Source organism: Hyperolius riggenbachi, chromosome 5, assembly GCF_040937935.1.
Source record: "Hyperolius riggenbachi isolate aHypRig1 chromosome 5, aHypRig1.pri, whole genome shotgun sequence".
NCBI classification, from domain to species: Eukaryota; Metazoa; Chordata; class Amphibia; order Anura; family Hyperoliidae; genus Hyperolius; species Hyperolius riggenbachi.
In genome coordinates, this window is record NC_090650.1 from 4858049 (window position 1) to 4876186 (window position 18138).

Consider the following 18138-nt stretch of genomic DNA (forward strand, 5'->3'; position numbering starts at 1 on the left):
AAGAAGGCTTATTTAAATTGCCTTTAAAACGTTTTTTAGGGTAAATGAGGCATGTAGCATCATGTTTTTTTAATGATGCGGGGACGTAAAATCCCTCTCTCAGATGGGAAATCCGAGTTTGCTCGGATAGTGCTATTCAGATTTTAAAAATATCCGAATTGCTATTTAAGGTTTGGATAGTGGAAAAAGTTCAGATTATCTGGGTAGTTCGGATACCCGAATATTGGATGAGCACCACTGCTCAGGTGTCATTTAAAATAACAGTTTAGCAATGAAAGGGAAGAAAACAGCATTTTTATTCCTGCAGATGGTAGGAGCTGGAGGACAGAAAATGAGTCAGGAAAGAGTTAACTAAGGAAGAGAAGCGACCACTGCTACTAGGGGAAAAAAAGAAAAACAGTCATAAATTAGGATTAGATAAATTAACAACTTCTGGGGTCAGTGTCAAAGCTGTAAAAGAGGTGAAGAAACTGCAGAGCTCACTGATCTTTGTGAATGCCTGCATTAAAACTCAGCAAAACTTAGTTCTATCTGCTTTGTAGTGTAAATCTCTGGTATTTCTCACTGGATCTGTAAGTCTATCATACAAAGAAAGGAATGGATTATCAGGTAGCATTTATGATTAGGGATGCTCATTCGGATTCCGCGGAAATACAATTTCCGAAATTCCGATCGGAAATTGCATTTCCGCATTGGAATGCGGAAATCGGTAATGCAAGTGCCGTAGGCGGATTTCCGCCGGAAATTGCGGAAATTTCCGCCGGAAATTGCGGAAATTCCACCCGACTTTAACATCGATTTTCTCAAAAACTATAAGGTCTTTTTGAAAACTTTTATTTGCATCTTGTTCACAAGATTCGGTTTAATAAACCCTGAAAATTTGGTGTTTCTAGGCCTTAAGGGGGCTTTTCTATTAACCGCTAAAGTCGGCGGATTTTTACTGTAATGTAAAATGCAGAAAATCTGCATCTGCCTATTTTCTGCATTTTACATTACAGTAAAAATCCGCCGATTTTAGCAGTTAATAACAAAGCCCCCGTAAGTCCTAGAAACACCAAATTTGCAGAGTTTATTAAACATAATCTTCTGAACAAGATGCAAAAAAAAGTTTTCAGAAAGACCTTATAGTTTTTGAGAAAATCGATGTTAAAGTCGGGCGGAATTTCCGCGATTTCCGGCGGAAATTCCGCCTTGGAAAGCGGAAATTGGTAGCGGAAAGTGGAATCGGTAATCGGTACATGACAGAATGCGGATTTACCGCGGAATCGGAAATTGGCATTCCGACCATCCCTATTTATGATTGATCCTGATTGTTTGAACACATCAGGAAGTGAGAGAGAGATGCAGGGATTGGGGAACTCTGGAATTCAGCTATTAGGCCTGGTGCACACCAAAAACCGCTAGCAGATCCGCAAAATGCTAGCAGATTTTGAAACGCTTTTTCTTCTTTTTCTGTAGCGTTTCAGCTAGCGTTTTGCGGTTTTGTCTAAGGGTTTTGGTGTAGTACATTTCCTGTATTGTTACAGTAAAGCTGTTACTGAACAGCTACTGTAACAAAAACGCCTGGCAAACCGCTCTGAAGTGCCGTTTTTCAGAGCGGTTTGCGTTTTTCCTATACTTAACATTGAGGCAGAAACGCATCCGCAATCCAAAATCTGCAGCAGCCCGGGAGTATGCGTTTCTGCAAAACGCCTCCCGCTCTGGTGTGCACCAGCCCATTGAGATACATTACCCTAGCGGATCCGCAGCCGCAAGCGGATCGCAAAACGCAGCCGAACCGCTCTGGTGTGCACTAGGCCTTAGTGCAGAGCAGGGCACTGGATGGCTACGCTGCAGGACCAGAAGAGATGATTTACTTTGACATATGACCTCATCTCTCTCCAAGTCCTGCCGCCCTTCTTATCTTATCTAATTTTATCGCCCTAGGCCGTGGCCTTCCTGGCCTTTCCAGAAATCGGGCCCTGGATCCCCTGCTAACTTGTGTTTACAAGCAAGGCTGAGTTAACTCAGCGATTGGAGGAGAAAATAAAAGAAAGTAAAGGGCAGAAATGACATCAGGAATTAGCCTCAGCTGTGGAACAAAATTCGCTTAATTTACTATATAACATTCACTGAAATCAAAACGTGGACAGTACAATACATGTGTTATGTAAGTAGATCAAGTATTTATCTACTTATATATGTGGGTTTTTTCCCTGGCATAGTATGGCTGATGCTACTGCTTTAAGCAAGAAACTTTGGACAAAAATTAAGAAGTTTTGAAGGACAGAGAAAACACCAAAGAGCGCATGTAATACATTATTTGTGAATTTTGGATGGATGTTGTGCTGGTGTTCCTGGATGTCCTGATTTTATCATGTGTTGAACAGTTTATCCTTATTTCCCCCAGTGTCTGTCTTGTACTCTGTGCAGTGCTGCTGAAGATGTTAGCACTATATAGACAATAATAGTGCTCTGTACAGTGCTGCGGAAGATGTTAGCACTATATAGACAGTAATAGTGCTCTGTGCAGTGCTGCTGAAGATGTTAGCACTATACAGACAATAATAGTACTCTATGCAGTGCTGCGGAAGATGTTAGCACTATATAGACAGTAATAGTACTCTGTGCAGTGCTGCGGAAGATGTTAGCACTATATAGACAATAATAGTGCTCTGTACAGTGCTGCGGAAGATGTTAGCACTATATAGACAGTAATAGTGCTCTGTGCAGTGCTGCTGAAGATGTTAGCACTATACAGACAATAATAGTACTCTATGCAGTGCTGCGGAAGATGTTAGCACTATATAGACAATAATAGTGCTCTGTGCAGTGCTGCGGAAGATGTTAGCACTATATAGACAATAATAGTGCTCTGTGCAGTGCTGCGGAAGATGTTAGCACTATATAGACAATAATAGTGCTCTATGCAGTGCTGCGGAAGATGTTAGCACTATATAGACAGTAATAGTACTCTGTGCAGTGCTGCGGAAGATGTTAGCACTATATAGACAATAATAGTGCTCTGTGCAGTGCTGCGGAAGATGTTAGCACTATACAGACAATAATAGTACTCTATGCAGTGCTGCGGAAGATGTTAGCACTATATAGACAGTAATAGTACTCTGTGCAGTGCTGCGGAAGATGTTAGCACTATATAGACAATAATAGTACTCTGTGCAGTGCTGCGGAAGATGTTAGCACTATATAGACAGTAATAGTACTCTGTGCAGTGCTGCGGAAGATGTTAGCACTATATAGACAATAATAGTGCTCTGTGCAGTGCTGCGGAAGATGTTAGCACTATACAGACAATAATAGTACTCTATGCAGTGCTGCGGAAGATGTTAGCACTATATAGACAATAATAGTGCTCTGTGCAGTGCTGCGGAAGATGTTAGCACTATATAGACAATAATAGTGCTCTGTGCAGTGCTGCGGAAGATGTTAGCACTATATAGACAATAATAGTGCTCTGTGCAGTGCTGCGGAAGATGTTAGCACTATATAGACAATAATAGTGCTCTGTGCAGTGCTGCGGAAGATGTTAGCACTATATAGACAATAATAGTGCTCTATGCAGTGCTGCGGAAGATGTTAGCACTATATAGACAGTAATAGTACTCTGTGCAGTGCTGCGGAAGATGTTAGCACTATATAGACAATAATAGTGCTCTGTGCAGTGCTGCGGAAGATGTTAGCACTATACAGACAATAATAGTACTCTATGCAGTGCTGCGGAAGATGTTAGCACTATATAGACAGTAATAGTACTCTGTGCAGTGCTGCGGAAGATATTAGCACTATATAGACAGTAATAGTACTCTGTGCAGTGCTGCGGAAGATGTTAGCACTATATAGACAGTAATAGTACTCTGTGCAGTGCTGCGGAAGATGTTAGCACTATATAGACAATAATAGTGCTCTGTGCAGTGCTGCGGAAGATGTTAGCACTATACAGACAATAATAGTACTCTATGCAGTGCTGCGGAAGATGTTAGCACTATATAGACAATAATAGTACTCTGTGCAGTGCTGCGGAAGATGTTAGCACTATATAGACAATAATAGTACTCTGTGCAGTGCTGCGGAAGATGTTAGCACTATATAGACAATAATAGTGCTCTGTGCAGTGCTGCGGAAGATGTTAGCACTATACAGACAATAATAGTACTCTATGCAGTGCTGCGGAAGATGTTAGCACTATATAGACAGTAATAGTACTCTGTGCAGTGCTGCGGAAGATATTAGCACTATATAGACAGTAATAGTACTCTGTGCAGTGCTGCGGAAGATGTTAGCACTATATAGACAGTAATAGTACTCTGTGCAGTGCTGCGGAAGATGTTAGCACTATATAGACAGTAATAGTGCTCTGTGCAGTGCTGCGGAAGATGTTAGCACTATATAGACAGTAATAGTGCTCTGTGCAGTGCTGCGGAAGATGTTAGCACTATATAGACAGTAATAGTGCTCTGTGCAGTGCTGCGGAAGATGTTAGCACTATATAGACAGTAATAGTGCTCTGTGCAGTGCTGCGGAAGATGTTAGCACTATATAGACAATAATAGTGCTCTGTGCAGTGCTGCGGAAGATGTTAGCACTATATAGACAGTAATAGTGCTCTGTGCAGTGCTGCGGAAGATGTTAGCACTATATAGACAATAATAGTGCTCTGTGCAGTGCTGCGGAAGATGTTAGCACTATATAGACAATAATAGTGCTCTGTGCAGTGCTGCGGAAGATGTTAGCACTATATAGACAATAATAGTGCTCTGTGCAGTGCTGCGGAAGATGTTAGCACTATATAGACAATAATAGTGCTCTGTGCAGTGCTGCGGAAGATGTTAGCACTATATAGACAATAATAGTACTCTGTGCAGTGCTGCGGAAGATGTTAGCACTATATAGACAATAATAGTGCTCTGTGCAGTGCTGCGGAAGATGTTAGCACTATATAGACAATAATAGTGCTCTGTGCAGTGCTGCGGAAGATGTTAGCACTATATAGACAATAATAGTGCTCTGTGCAGTGCTGCGGAAGATGTTAGCACTATATAGACAATAATAGTGCTCTGTGCAGTGCTGCGGAAGATGTTAGCACTATATAGACAATAATAGTGCTCTGTGCAGTGCTGCGGAAGATGTTAGCACTATATAGACAATAATAGTGCTCTGTGCAGTGCTGCGGAAGATGTTAGCACTATATAGACAATAATAGTGCTCTGTGCAGTGCTGCTGAAGATGTTAGCACTATATAGACAATAATAGTGCTCTGTGCAGTGCTGCGGAAGATGTTAGCACTATATAGACAGTAATAGTACTCTGTGCAGTGCTGCGGAAGATGTTAGCACTATATAGACAGTAATAGTACTCTGTGCAGTGCTGCGGAAGATGTTAGCACTATATAGACAATAATAGTGCTCTGTGCAGTGCTGCGGAAGATGTTAGCACTATACAGACAATAATAGTACTCTATGCAGTGCTGCGGAAGATGTTAGCACTATATAGACAATAATAGTACTCTGTGCAGTGCTGCGGAAGATGTTAGCACTATATAGACAATAATAGTACTCTGTGCAGTGCTGCGGAAGATGTTAGCACTATATAGACAATAATAGTGCTCTGTGCAGTGCTGCGGAAGATGTTAGCACTATACAGACAATAATAGTACTCTATGCAGTGCTGCGGAAGATGTTAGCACTATATAGACAGTAATAGTACTCTGTGCAGTGCTGCGGAAGATATTAGCACTATATAGACAGTAATAGTACTCTGTGCAGTGCTGCGGAAGATGTTAGCACTATATAGACAGTAATAGTACTCTGTGCAGTGCTGCGGAAGATGTTAGCACTATATAGACAATAATAGTGCTCTGTGCAGTGCTGCGGAAGATGTTAGCACTATACAGACAATAATAGTACTCTATGCAGTGCTGCGGAAGATGTTAGCACTATATAGACAATAATAGTACTCTGTGCAGTGCTGCGGAAGATGTTAGCACTATATAGACAATAATAGTGCTCTGTGCAGTGCTGCGGAAGATGTTAGCACTATATAGACAATAATAGTGCTCTGTGCAGTGCTGCTGAAGATGTTAGCACTATACAGACAATAATAGTACTCTGTGCAGTGCTGCGGAAGATGTTAGCACTATATAGACAATAATAGTGCTCTGTGCAGTGCTGCGGAAGATGTTAGCACTATATAGACAATAATAGTGCTCTGTGCAGTGCTGCGGAAGATGTTAGCACTATATAGACAATAATAGTGCTCTATGCAGTGCTGCGGAAGATGTTAGCACTATATAGACAGTAATAGTACTCTGTGCAGTGCTGCGGAAGATGTTAGCACTATATAGACAATAATAGTGCTCTGTGCAGTGCTGCGGAAGATGTTAGCACTATACAGACAATAATAGTACTCTATGCAGTGCTGCGGAAGATGTTAGCACTATATAGACAGTAATAGTACTCTGTGCAGTGCTGCGGAAGATGTTAGCACTATATAGACAATAATAGTACTCTGTGCAGTGCTGCGGAAGATGTTAGCACTATATAGACAGTAATAGTACTCTGTGCAGTGCTGCGGAAGATGTTAGCACTATATAGACAATAATAGTGCTCTGTGCAGTGCTGCGGAAGATGTTAGCACTATACAGACAATAATAGTACTCTATGCAGTGCTGCGGAAGATGTTAGCACTATATAGACAATAATAGTGCTCTGTGCAGTGCTGCGGAAGATGTTAGCACTATATAGACAGTAATAGTACTCTGTGCAGTGCTGCGGAAGATGTTAGCACTATATAGACAATAATAGTGCTCTGTGCAGTGCTGCGGAAGATGTTAGCACTATACAGACAATAATAGTACTCTATGCAGTGCTGCGGAAGATGTTAGCACTATATAGACAGTAATAGTACTCTGTGCAGTGCTGCGGAAGATGTTAGCACTATATAGACAATAATAGTACTCTGTGCAGTGCTGCGGAAGATGTTAGCACTATATAGACAGTAATAGTACTCTGTGCAGTGCTGCGGAAGATGTTAGCACTATATAGACAATAATAGTGCTCTGTGCAGTGCTGCGGAAGATGTTAGCACTATACAGACAATAATAGTACTCTATGCAGTGCTGCGGAAGATGTTAGCACTATATAGACAATAATAGTGCTCTGTGCAGTGCTGCGGAAGATGTTAGCACTATATAGACAATAATAGTGCTCTGTGCAGTGCTGCGGAAGATGTTAGCACTATATAGACAATAATAGTGCTCTGTGCAGTGCTGCGGAAGATGTTAGCACTATATAGACAATAATAGTGCTCTGTGCAGTGCTGCGGAAGATGTTAGCACTATATAGACAATAATAGTGCTCTATGCAGTGCTGCGGAAGATGTTAGCACTATATAGACAGTAATAGTACTCTGTGCAGTGCTGCGGAAGATGTTAGCACTATATAGACAATAATAGTGCTCTGTGCAGTGCTGCGGAAGATGTTAGCACTATACAGACAATAATAGTACTCTATGCAGTGCTGCGGAAGATGTTAGCACTATATAGACAGTAATAGTACTCTGTGCAGTGCTGCGGAAGATATTAGCACTATATAGACAGTAATAGTACTCTGTGCAGTGCTGCGGAAGATGTTAGCACTATATAGACAGTAATAGTACTCTGTGCAGTGCTGCGGAAGATGTTAGCACTATATAGACAATAATAGTGCTCTGTGCAGTGCTGCGGAAGATGTTAGCACTATACAGACAATAATAGTACTCTATGCAGTGCTGCGGAAGATGTTAGCACTATATAGACAATAATAGTACTCTGTGCAGTGCTGCGGAAGATGTTAGCACTATATAGACAATAATAGTACTCTGTGCAGTGCTGCGGAAGATGTTAGCACTATATAGACAATAATAGTGCTCTGTGCAGTGCTGCGGAAGATGTTAGCACTATACAGACAATAATAGTACTCTATGCAGTGCTGCGGAAGATGTTAGCACTATATAGACAGTAATAGTACTCTGTGCAGTGCTGCGGAAGATATTAGCACTATATAGACAGTAATAGTACTCTGTGCAGTGCTGCGGAAGATGTTAGCACTATATAGACAGTAATAGTACTCTGTGCAGTGCTGCGGAAGATGTTAGCACTATATAGACAGTAATAGTGCTCTGTGCAGTGCTGCGGAAGATGTTAGCACTATATAGACAGTAATAGTGCTCTGTGCAGTGCTGCGGAAGATGTTAGCACTATATAGACAGTAATAGTGCTCTGTGCAGTGCTGCGGAAGATGTTAGCACTATATAGACAGTAATAGTGCTCTGTGCAGTGCTGCGGAAGATGTTAGCACTATATAGACAATAATAGTGCTCTGTGCAGTGCTGCGGAAGATGTTAGCACTATATAGACAGTAATAGTGCTCTGTGCAGTGCTGCGGAAGATGTTAGCACTATATAGACAATAATAGTGCTCTGTGCAGTGCTGCGGAAGATGTTAGCACTATATAGACAATAATAGTGCTCTGTGCAGTGCTGCGGAAGATGTTAGCACTATATAGACAATAATAGTGCTCTGTGCAGTGCTGCGGAAGATGTTAGCACTATATAGACAATAATAGTGCTCTGTGCAGTGCTGCGGAAGATGTTAGCACTATATAGACAATAATAGTACTCTGTGCAGTGCTGCGGAAGATGTTAGCACTATATAGACAATAATAGTGCTCTGTGCAGTGCTGCGGAAGATGTTAGCACTATATAGACAATAATAGTGCTCTGTGCAGTGCTGCGGAAGATGTTAGCACTATATAGACAATAATAGTGCTCTGTGCAGTGCTGCGGAAGATGTTAGCACTATATAGACAATAATAGTGCTCTGTGCAGTGCTGCGGAAGATGTTAGCACTATATAGACAATAATAGTGCTCTGTGCAGTGCTGCGGAAGATGTTAGCACTATATAGACAATAATAGTGCTCTGTGCAGTGCTGCGGAAGATGTTAGCACTATATAGACAATAATAGTGCTCTGTGCAGTGCTGCTGAAGATGTTAGCACTATATAGACAATAATAGTGCTCTGTGCAGTGCTGCGGAAGATGTTAGCACTATATAGACAGTAATAGTACTCTGTGCAGTGCTGCGGAAGATGTTAGCACTATATAGACAGTAATAGTACTCTGTGCAGTGCTGCGGAAGATGTTAGCACTATATAGACAATAATAGTGCTCTGTGCAGTGCTGCGGAAGATGTTAGCACTATACAGACAATAATAGTACTCTATGCAGTGCTGCGGAAGATGTTAGCACTATATAGACAATAATAGTACTCTGTGCAGTGCTGCGGAAGATGTTAGCACTATATAGACAATAATAGTACTCTGTGCAGTGCTGCGGAAGATGTTAGCACTATATAGACAATAATAGTGCTCTGTGCAGTGCTGCGGAAGATGTTAGCACTATACAGACAATAATAGTACTCTATGCAGTGCTGCGGAAGATGTTAGCACTATATAGACAGTAATAGTACTCTGTGCAGTGCTGCGGAAGATATTAGCACTATATAGACAGTAATAGTACTCTGTGCAGTGCTGCGGAAGATGTTAGCACTATATAGACAGTAATAGTACTCTGTGCAGTGCTGCGGAAGATGTTAGCACTATATAGACAATAATAGTGCTCTGTGCAGTGCTGCGGAAGATGTTAGCACTATACAGACAATAATAGTACTCTATGCAGTGCTGCGGAAGATGTTAGCACTATATAGACAATAATAGTACTCTGTGCAGTGCTGCGGAAGATGTTAGCACTATATAGACAATAATAGTGCTCTGTGCAGTGCTGCGGAAGATGTTAGCACTATATAGACAATAATAGTGCTCTGTGCAGTGCTGCTGAAGATGTTAGCACTATACAGACAATAATAGTACTCTGTGCAGTGCTGCGGAAGATGTTAGCACTATATAGACAATAATAGTGCTCTGTGCAGTGCTGCGGAAGATGTTAGCACTATATAGACAATAATAGTGCTCTGTGCAGTGCTGCGGAAGATGTTAGCACTATATAGACAATAATAGTGCTCTATGCAGTGCTGCGGAAGATGTTAGCACTATATAGACAGTAATAGTACTCTGTGCAGTGCTGCGGAAGATGTTAGCACTATATAGACAATAATAGTGCTCTGTGCAGTGCTGCGGAAGATGTTAGCACTATACAGACAATAATAGTACTCTATGCAGTGCTGCGGAAGATGTTAGCACTATATAGACAGTAATAGTACTCTGTGCAGTGCTGCGGAAGATGTTAGCACTATATAGACAATAATAGTACTCTGTGCAGTGCTGCGGAAGATGTTAGCACTATATAGACAGTAATAGTACTCTGTGCAGTGCTGCGGAAGATGTTAGCACTATATAGACAATAATAGTGCTCTGTGCAGTGCTGCGGAAGATGTTAGCACTATACAGACAATAATAGTACTCTATGCAGTGCTGCGGAAGATGTTAGCACTATATAGACAATAATAGTGCTCTGTGCAGTGCTGCGGAAGATGTTAGCACTATATAGACAATAATAGTGCTCTGTGCAGTGCTGCGGAAGATGTTAGCACTATATAGACAATAATAGTGCTCTGTGCAGTGCTGCGGAAGATGTTAGCACTATATAGACAATAATAGTGCTCTGTGCAGTGCTGCGGAAGATGTTAGCACTATATAGACAATAATAGTGCTCTATGCAGTGCTGCGGAAGATGTTAGCACTATATAGACAGTAATAGTACTCTGTGCAGTGCTGCGGAAGATGTTAGCACTATATAGACAATAATAGTGCTCTGTGCAGTGCTGCGGAAGATGTTAGCACTATACAGACAATAATAGTACTCTATGCAGTGCTGCGGAAGATGTTAGCACTATATAGACAGTAATAGTACTCTGTGCAGTGCTGCGGAAGATATTAGCACTATATAGACAGTAATAGTACTCTGTGCAGTGCTGCGGAAGATGTTAGCACTATATAGACAGTAATAGTACTCTGTGCAGTGCTGCGGAAGATGTTAGCACTATATAGACAATAATAGTGCTCTGTGCAGTGCTGCGGAAGATGTTAGCACTATACAGACAATAATAGTACTCTATGCAGTGCTGCGGAAGATGTTAGCACTATATAGACAATAATAGTACTCTGTGCAGTGCTGCGGAAGATGTTAGCACTATATAGACAATAATAGTACTCTGTGCAGTGCTGCGGAAGATGTTAGCACTATATAGACAATAATAGTGCTCTGTGCAGTGCTGCGGAAGATGTTAGCACTATACAGACAATAATAGTACTCTATGCAGTGCTGCGGAAGATGTTAGCACTATATAGACAGTAATAGTACTCTGTGCAGTGCTGCGGAAGATATTAGCACTATATAGACAGTAATAGTACTCTGTGCAGTGCTGCGGAAGATGTTAGCACTATATAGACAGTAATAGTACTCTGTGCAGTGCTGCGGAAGATGTTAGCACTATATAGACAGTAATAGTGCTCTGTGCAGTGCTGCGGAAGATGTTAGCACTATATAGACAGTAATAGTGCTCTGTGCAGTGCTGCGGAAGATGTTAGCACTATATAGACAGTAATAGTGCTCTGTGCAGTGCTGCGGAAGATGTTAGCACTATATAGACAGTAATAGTGCTCTGTGCAGTGCTGCGGAAGATGTTAGCACTATATAGACAATAATAGTGCTCTGTGCAGTGCTGCGGAAGATGTTAGCACTATATAGACAGTAATAGTGCTCTGTGCAGTGCTGCGGAAGATGTTAGCACTATATAGACAATAATAGTGCTCTGTGCAGTGCTGCGGAAGATGTTAGCACTATATAGACAATAATAGTGCTCTGTGCAGTGCTGCGGAAGATGTTAGCACTATATAGACAATAATAGTGCTCTGTGCAGTGCTGCGGAAGATGTTAGCACTATATAGACAATAATAGTGCTCTGTGCAGTGCTGCGGAAGATGTTAGCACTATATAGACAATAATAGTACTCTGTGCAGTGCTGCGGAAGATGTTAGCACTATATAGACAATAATAGTGCTCTGTGCAGTGCTGCGGAAGATGTTAGCACTATATAGACAATAATAGTGCTCTGTGCAGTGCTGCGGAAGATGTTAGCACTATATAGACAATAATAGTGCTCTGTGCAGTGCTGCGGAAGATGTTAGCACTATATAGACAATAATAGTGCTCTGTGCAGTGCTGCGGAAGATGTTAGCACTATATAGACAATAATAGTGCTCTGTGCAGTGCTGCGGAAGATGTTAGCACTATATAGACAATAATAGTGCTCTGTGCAGTGCTGCGGAAGATGTTAGCACTATATAGACAATAATAGTGCTCTGTGCAGTGCTGCTGAAGATGTTAGCACTATATAGACAATAATAGTGCTCTGTGCAGTGCTGCGGAAGATGTTAGCACTATATAGACAGTAATAGTACTCTGTGCAGTGCTGCGGAAGATGTTAGCACTATATAGACAGTAATAGTACTCTGTGCAGTGCTGCGGAAGATGTTAGCACTATATAGACAATAATAGTGCTCTGTGCAGTGCTGCGGAAGATGTTAGCACTATACAGACAATAATAGTACTCTATGCAGTGCTGCGGAAGATGTTAGCACTATATAGACAATAATAGTACTCTGTGCAGTGCTGCGGAAGATGTTAGCACTATATAGACAATAATAGTACTCTGTGCAGTGCTGCGGAAGATGTTAGCACTATATAGACAATAATAGTGCTCTGTGCAGTGCTGCGGAAGATGTTAGCACTATACAGACAATAATAGTACTCTATGCAGTGCTGCGGAAGATGTTAGCACTATATAGACAGTAATAGTACTCTGTGCAGTGCTGCGGAAGATATTAGCACTATATAGACAGTAATAGTACTCTGTGCAGTGCTGCGGAAGATGTTAGCACTATATAGACAGTAATAGTACTCTGTGCAGTGCTGCGGAAGATGTTAGCACTATATAGACAATAATAGTGCTCTGTGCAGTGCTGCGGAAGATGTTAGCACTATACAGACAATAATAGTACTCTATGCAGTGCTGCGGAAGATGTTAGCACTATATAGACAATAATAGTACTCTGTGCAGTGCTGCGGAAGATGTTAGCACTATATAGACAATAATAGTGCTCTGTGCAGTGCTGCGGAAGATGTTAGCACTATATAGACAATAATAGTGCTCTGTGCAGTGCTGCTGAAGATGTTAGCACTATACAGACAATAATAGTACTCTGTGCAGTGCTGCGGAAGATGTTAGCACTATATAGACAATAATAGTGCTCTGTGCAGTGCTGCGGAAGATGTTAGCACTATATAGACAATAATAGTGCTCTGTGCAGTGCTGCGGAAGATGTTAGCACTATATAGACAATAATAGTGCTCTATGCAGTGCTGCGGAAGATGTTAGCACTATATAGACAGTAATAGTACTCTGTGCAGTGCTGCGGAAGATGTTAGCACTATATAGACAATAATAGTGCTCTGTGCAGTGCTGCGGAAGATGTTAGCACTATACAGACAATAATAGTACTCTATGCAGTGCTGCGGAAGATGTTAGCACTATATAGACAGTAATAGTACTCTGTGCAGTGCTGCGGAAGATGTTAGCACTATATAGACAATAATAGTACTCTGTGCAGTGCTGCGGAAGATGTTAGCACTATATAGACAGTAATAGTACTCTGTGCAGTGCTGCGGAAGATGTTAGCACTATATAGACAATAATAGTGCTCTGTGCAGTGCTGCGGAAGATGTTAGCACTATACAGACAATAATAGTACTCTATGCAGTGCTGCGGAAGATGTTAGCACTATATAGACAATAATAGTGCTCTGTGCAGTGCTGCGGAAGATGTTAGCACTATATAGACAGTAATAGTACTCTGTGCAGTGCTGCGGAAGATGTTAGCACTATATAGACAATAATAGTGCTCTGTGCAGTGCTGCGGAAGATGTTAGCACTATACAGACAATAATAGTACTCTATGCAGTGCTGCGGAAGATGTTAGCACTATATAGACAGTAATAGTACTCTGTGCAGTGCTGCGGAAGATGTTAGCACTATATAGACAATAATAGTACTCTGTGCAGTGCTGCGGAAGATGTTAGCACTATATAGACAGTAATAGTACTCTGTGCAGTGCTGCGGAAGATGTTAGCACTATATAGACAATAATAGTGCTCTGTGCAGTGCTGCGGAAGATGTTAGCACTATACAGACAATAATAGTACTCTATGCAGTGCTGCGGAAGATGTTAGCACTATATAGACAATAATAGTGCTCTGTGCAGTGCTGCGGAAGATGTTAGCACTATATAGACAATAATAGTGCTCTGTGCAGTGCTGCGGAAGATGTTAGCACTATATAGACAATAATAGTGCTCTGTGCAGTGCTGCGGAAGATGTTAGCACTATATAGACAATAATAGTGCTCTGTGCAGTGCTGCGGAAGATGTTAGCACTATATAGACAATAATAGTGCTCTATGCAGTGCTGCGGAAGATGTTAGCACTATATAGACAGTAATAGTACTCTGTGCAGTGCTGCGGAAGATGTTAGCACTATATAGACAATAATAGTGCTCTGTGCAGTGCTGCGGAAGATGTTAGCACTATACAGACAATAATAGTACTCTATGCAGTGCTGCGGAAGATGTTAGCACTATATAGACAGTAATAGTACTCTGTGCAGTGCTGCGGAAGATATTAGCACTATATAGACAGTAATAGTACTCTGTGCAGTGCTGCGGAAGATGTTAGCACTATATAGACAGTAATAGTACTCTGTGCAGTGCTGCGGAAGATGTTAGCACTATATAGACAATAATAGTGCTCTGTGCAGTGCTGCGGAAGATGTTAGCACTATACAGACAATAATAGTACTCTATGCAGTGCTGCGGAAGATGTTAGCACTATATAGACAATAATAGTACTCTGTGCAGTGCTGCGGAAGATGTTAGCACTATATAGACAATAATAGTACTCTGTGCAGTGCTGCGGAAGATGTTAGCACTATATAGACAATAATAGTGCTCTGTGCAGTGCTGCGGAAGATGTTAGCACTATACAGACAATAATAGTACTCTATGCAGTGCTGCGGAAGATGTTAGCACTATATAGACAGTAATAGTACTCTGTGCAGTGCTGCGGAAGATATTAGCACTATATAGACAGTAATAGTACTCTGTGCAGTGCTGCGGAAGATGTTAGCACTATATAGACAGTAATAGTACTCTGTGCAGTGCTGCGGAAGATGTTAGCACTATATAGACAGTAATAGTGCTCTGTGCAGTGCTGCGGAAGATGTTAGCACTATATAGACAGTAATAGTGCTCTGTGCAGTGCTGCGGAAGATGTTAGCACTATATAGACAGTAATAGTGCTCTGTGCAGTGCTGCGGAAGATGTTAGCACTATATAGACAGTAATAGTGCTCTGTGCAGTGCTGCGGAAGATGTTAGCACTATATAGACAATAATAGTGCTCTGTGCAGTGCTGCGGAAGATGTTAGCACTATATAGACAGTAATAGTGCTCTGTGCAGTGCTGCGGAAGATGTTAGCACTATATAGACAATAATAGTGCTCTGTGCAGTGCTGCGGAAGATGTTAGCACTATATAGACAATAATAGTGCTCTGTGCAGTGCTGCGGAAGATGTTAGCACTATATAGACAATAATAGTGCTCTGTGCAGTGCTGCGGAAGATGTTAGCACTATATAGACAATAATAGTGCTCTGTGCAGTGCTGCGGAAGATGTTAGCACTATATAGACAATAATAGTACTCTGTGCAGTGCTGCGGAAGATGTTAGCACTATATAGACAATAATAGTGCTCTGTGCAGTGCTGCGGAAGATGTTAGCACTATATAGACAATAATAGTGCTCTGTGCAGTGCTGCGGAAGATGTTAGCACTATATAGACAATAATAGTGCTCTGTGCAGTGCTGCGGAAGATGTTAGCACTATATAGACAATAATAGTGCTCTGTGCAGTGCTGCGGAAGATGTTAGCACTATATAGACAATAATAGTGCTCTGTGCAGTGCTGCGGAAGATGTTAGCACTATATAGACAATAATAGTGCTCTGTGCAGTGCTGCGGAAGATGTTAGCACTATATAGACAATAATAGTGCTCTGTGCAGTGCTGCTGAAGATGTTAGCACTATATAGACAATAATAGTGCTCTGTGCAGTGCTGCGGAAGATGTTAGCACTATATAGACAGTAATAGTACTCTGTGCAGTGCTGCGGAAGATGTTAGCACTATATAGACAGTAATAGTACTCTGTGCAGTGCTGCGGAAGATGTTAGCACTATATAGACAATAATAGTGCTCTGTGCAGTGCTGCGGAAGATGTTAGCACTATACAGACAATAATAGTACTCTATGCAGTGCTGCGGAAGATGTTAGCACTATATAGACAATAATAGTACTCTGTGCAGTGCTGCGGAAGATGTTAGCACTATATAGACAATAATAGTACTCTGTGCAGTGCTGCGGAAGATGTTAGCACTATATAGACAATAATAGTGCTCTGTGCAGTGCTGCGGAAGATGTTAGCACTATACAGACAATAATAGTACTCTATGCAGTGCTGCGGAAGATGTTAGCACTATATAGACAGTAATAGTACTCTGTGCAGTGCTGCGGAAGATATTAGCACTATATAGACAGTAATAGTACTCTGTGCAGTGCTGCGGAAGATGTTAGCACTATATAGACAGTAATAGTACTCTGTGCAGTGCTGCGGAAGATGTTAGCACTATATAGACAATAATAGTGCTCTGTGCAGTGCTGCGGAAGATGTTAGCACTATACAGACAATAATAGTACTCTATGCAGTGCTGCGGAAGATGTTAGCACTATATAGACAATAATAGTACTCTGTGCAGTGCTGCGGAAGATGTTAGCACTATATAGACAATAATAGTGCTCTGTGCAGTGCTGCGGAAGATGTTAGCACTATATAGACAATAATAGTGCTCTGTGCAGTGCTGCTGAAGATGTTAGCACTATACAGACAATAATAGTACTCTGTGCAGTGCTGCGGAAGATGTTAGCACTATATAGACAATAATAGTGCTCTGTGCAGTGCTGCGGAAGATGTTAGCACTATATAGACAATAATAGTGCTCTGTGCAGTGCTGCGGAAGATGTTAGCACTATATAGACAATAATAGTGCTCTATGCAGTGCTGCGGAAGATGTTAGCACTATATAGACAGTAATAGTACTCTGTGCAGTGCTGCGGAAGATGTTAGCACTATATAGACAATAATAGTGCTCTGTGCAGTGCTGCGGAAGATGTTAGCACTATACAGACAATAATAGTACTCTATGCAGTGCTGCGGAAGATGTTAGCACTATATAGACAGTAATAGTACTCTGTGCAGTGCTGCGGAAGATGTTAGCACTATATAGACAATAATAGTACTCTGTGCAGTGCTGCGGAAGATGTTAGCACTATATAGACAGTAATAGTACTCTGTGCAGTGCTGCGGAAGATGTTAGCACTATATAGACAATAATAGTGCTCTGTGCAGTGCTGCGGAAGATGTTAGCACTATACAGACAATAATAGTACTCTATGCAGTGCTGCGGAAGATGTTAGCACTATATAGACAATAATAGTGCTCTGTGCAGTGCTGCGGAAGATGTTAGCACTATATAGACAATAATAGTGCTCTGTGCAGTGCTGCGGAAGATGTTAGCACTATATAGACAATAATAGTGCTCTGTGCAGTGCTGCGGAAGATGTTAGCACTATATAGACAATAATAGTGCTCTGTGCAGTGCTGCGGAAGATGTTAGCACTATATAGACAATAATAGTGCTCTATGCAGTGCTGCGGAAGATGTTAGCACTATATAGACAGTAATAGTACTCTGTGCAGTGCTGCGGAAGATGTTAGCACTATATAGACAATAATAGTGCTCTGTGCAGTGCTGCGGAAGATGTTAGCACTATACAGACAATAATAGTACTCTATGCAGTGCTGCGGAAGATGTTAGCACTATATAGACAGTAATAGTACTCTGTGCAGTGCTGCGGAAGATATTAGCACTATATAGACAGTAATAGTACTCTGTGCAGTGCTGCGGAAGATGTTAGCACTATAT

At 41.4% G+C, this 18138-nt stretch overlaps 1 protein-coding gene across 1 annotated transcript in view; it reads left to right on the forward strand.

The window, feature by feature from the left end:
* The window catches only part of LOC137517955 (serum paraoxonase/arylesterase 2-like), a 99976-nt gene that overhangs the window by 33999 nt on the left and 47839 nt on the right, over nt 1-18138 (forward strand). The window lies entirely within an intron of this gene.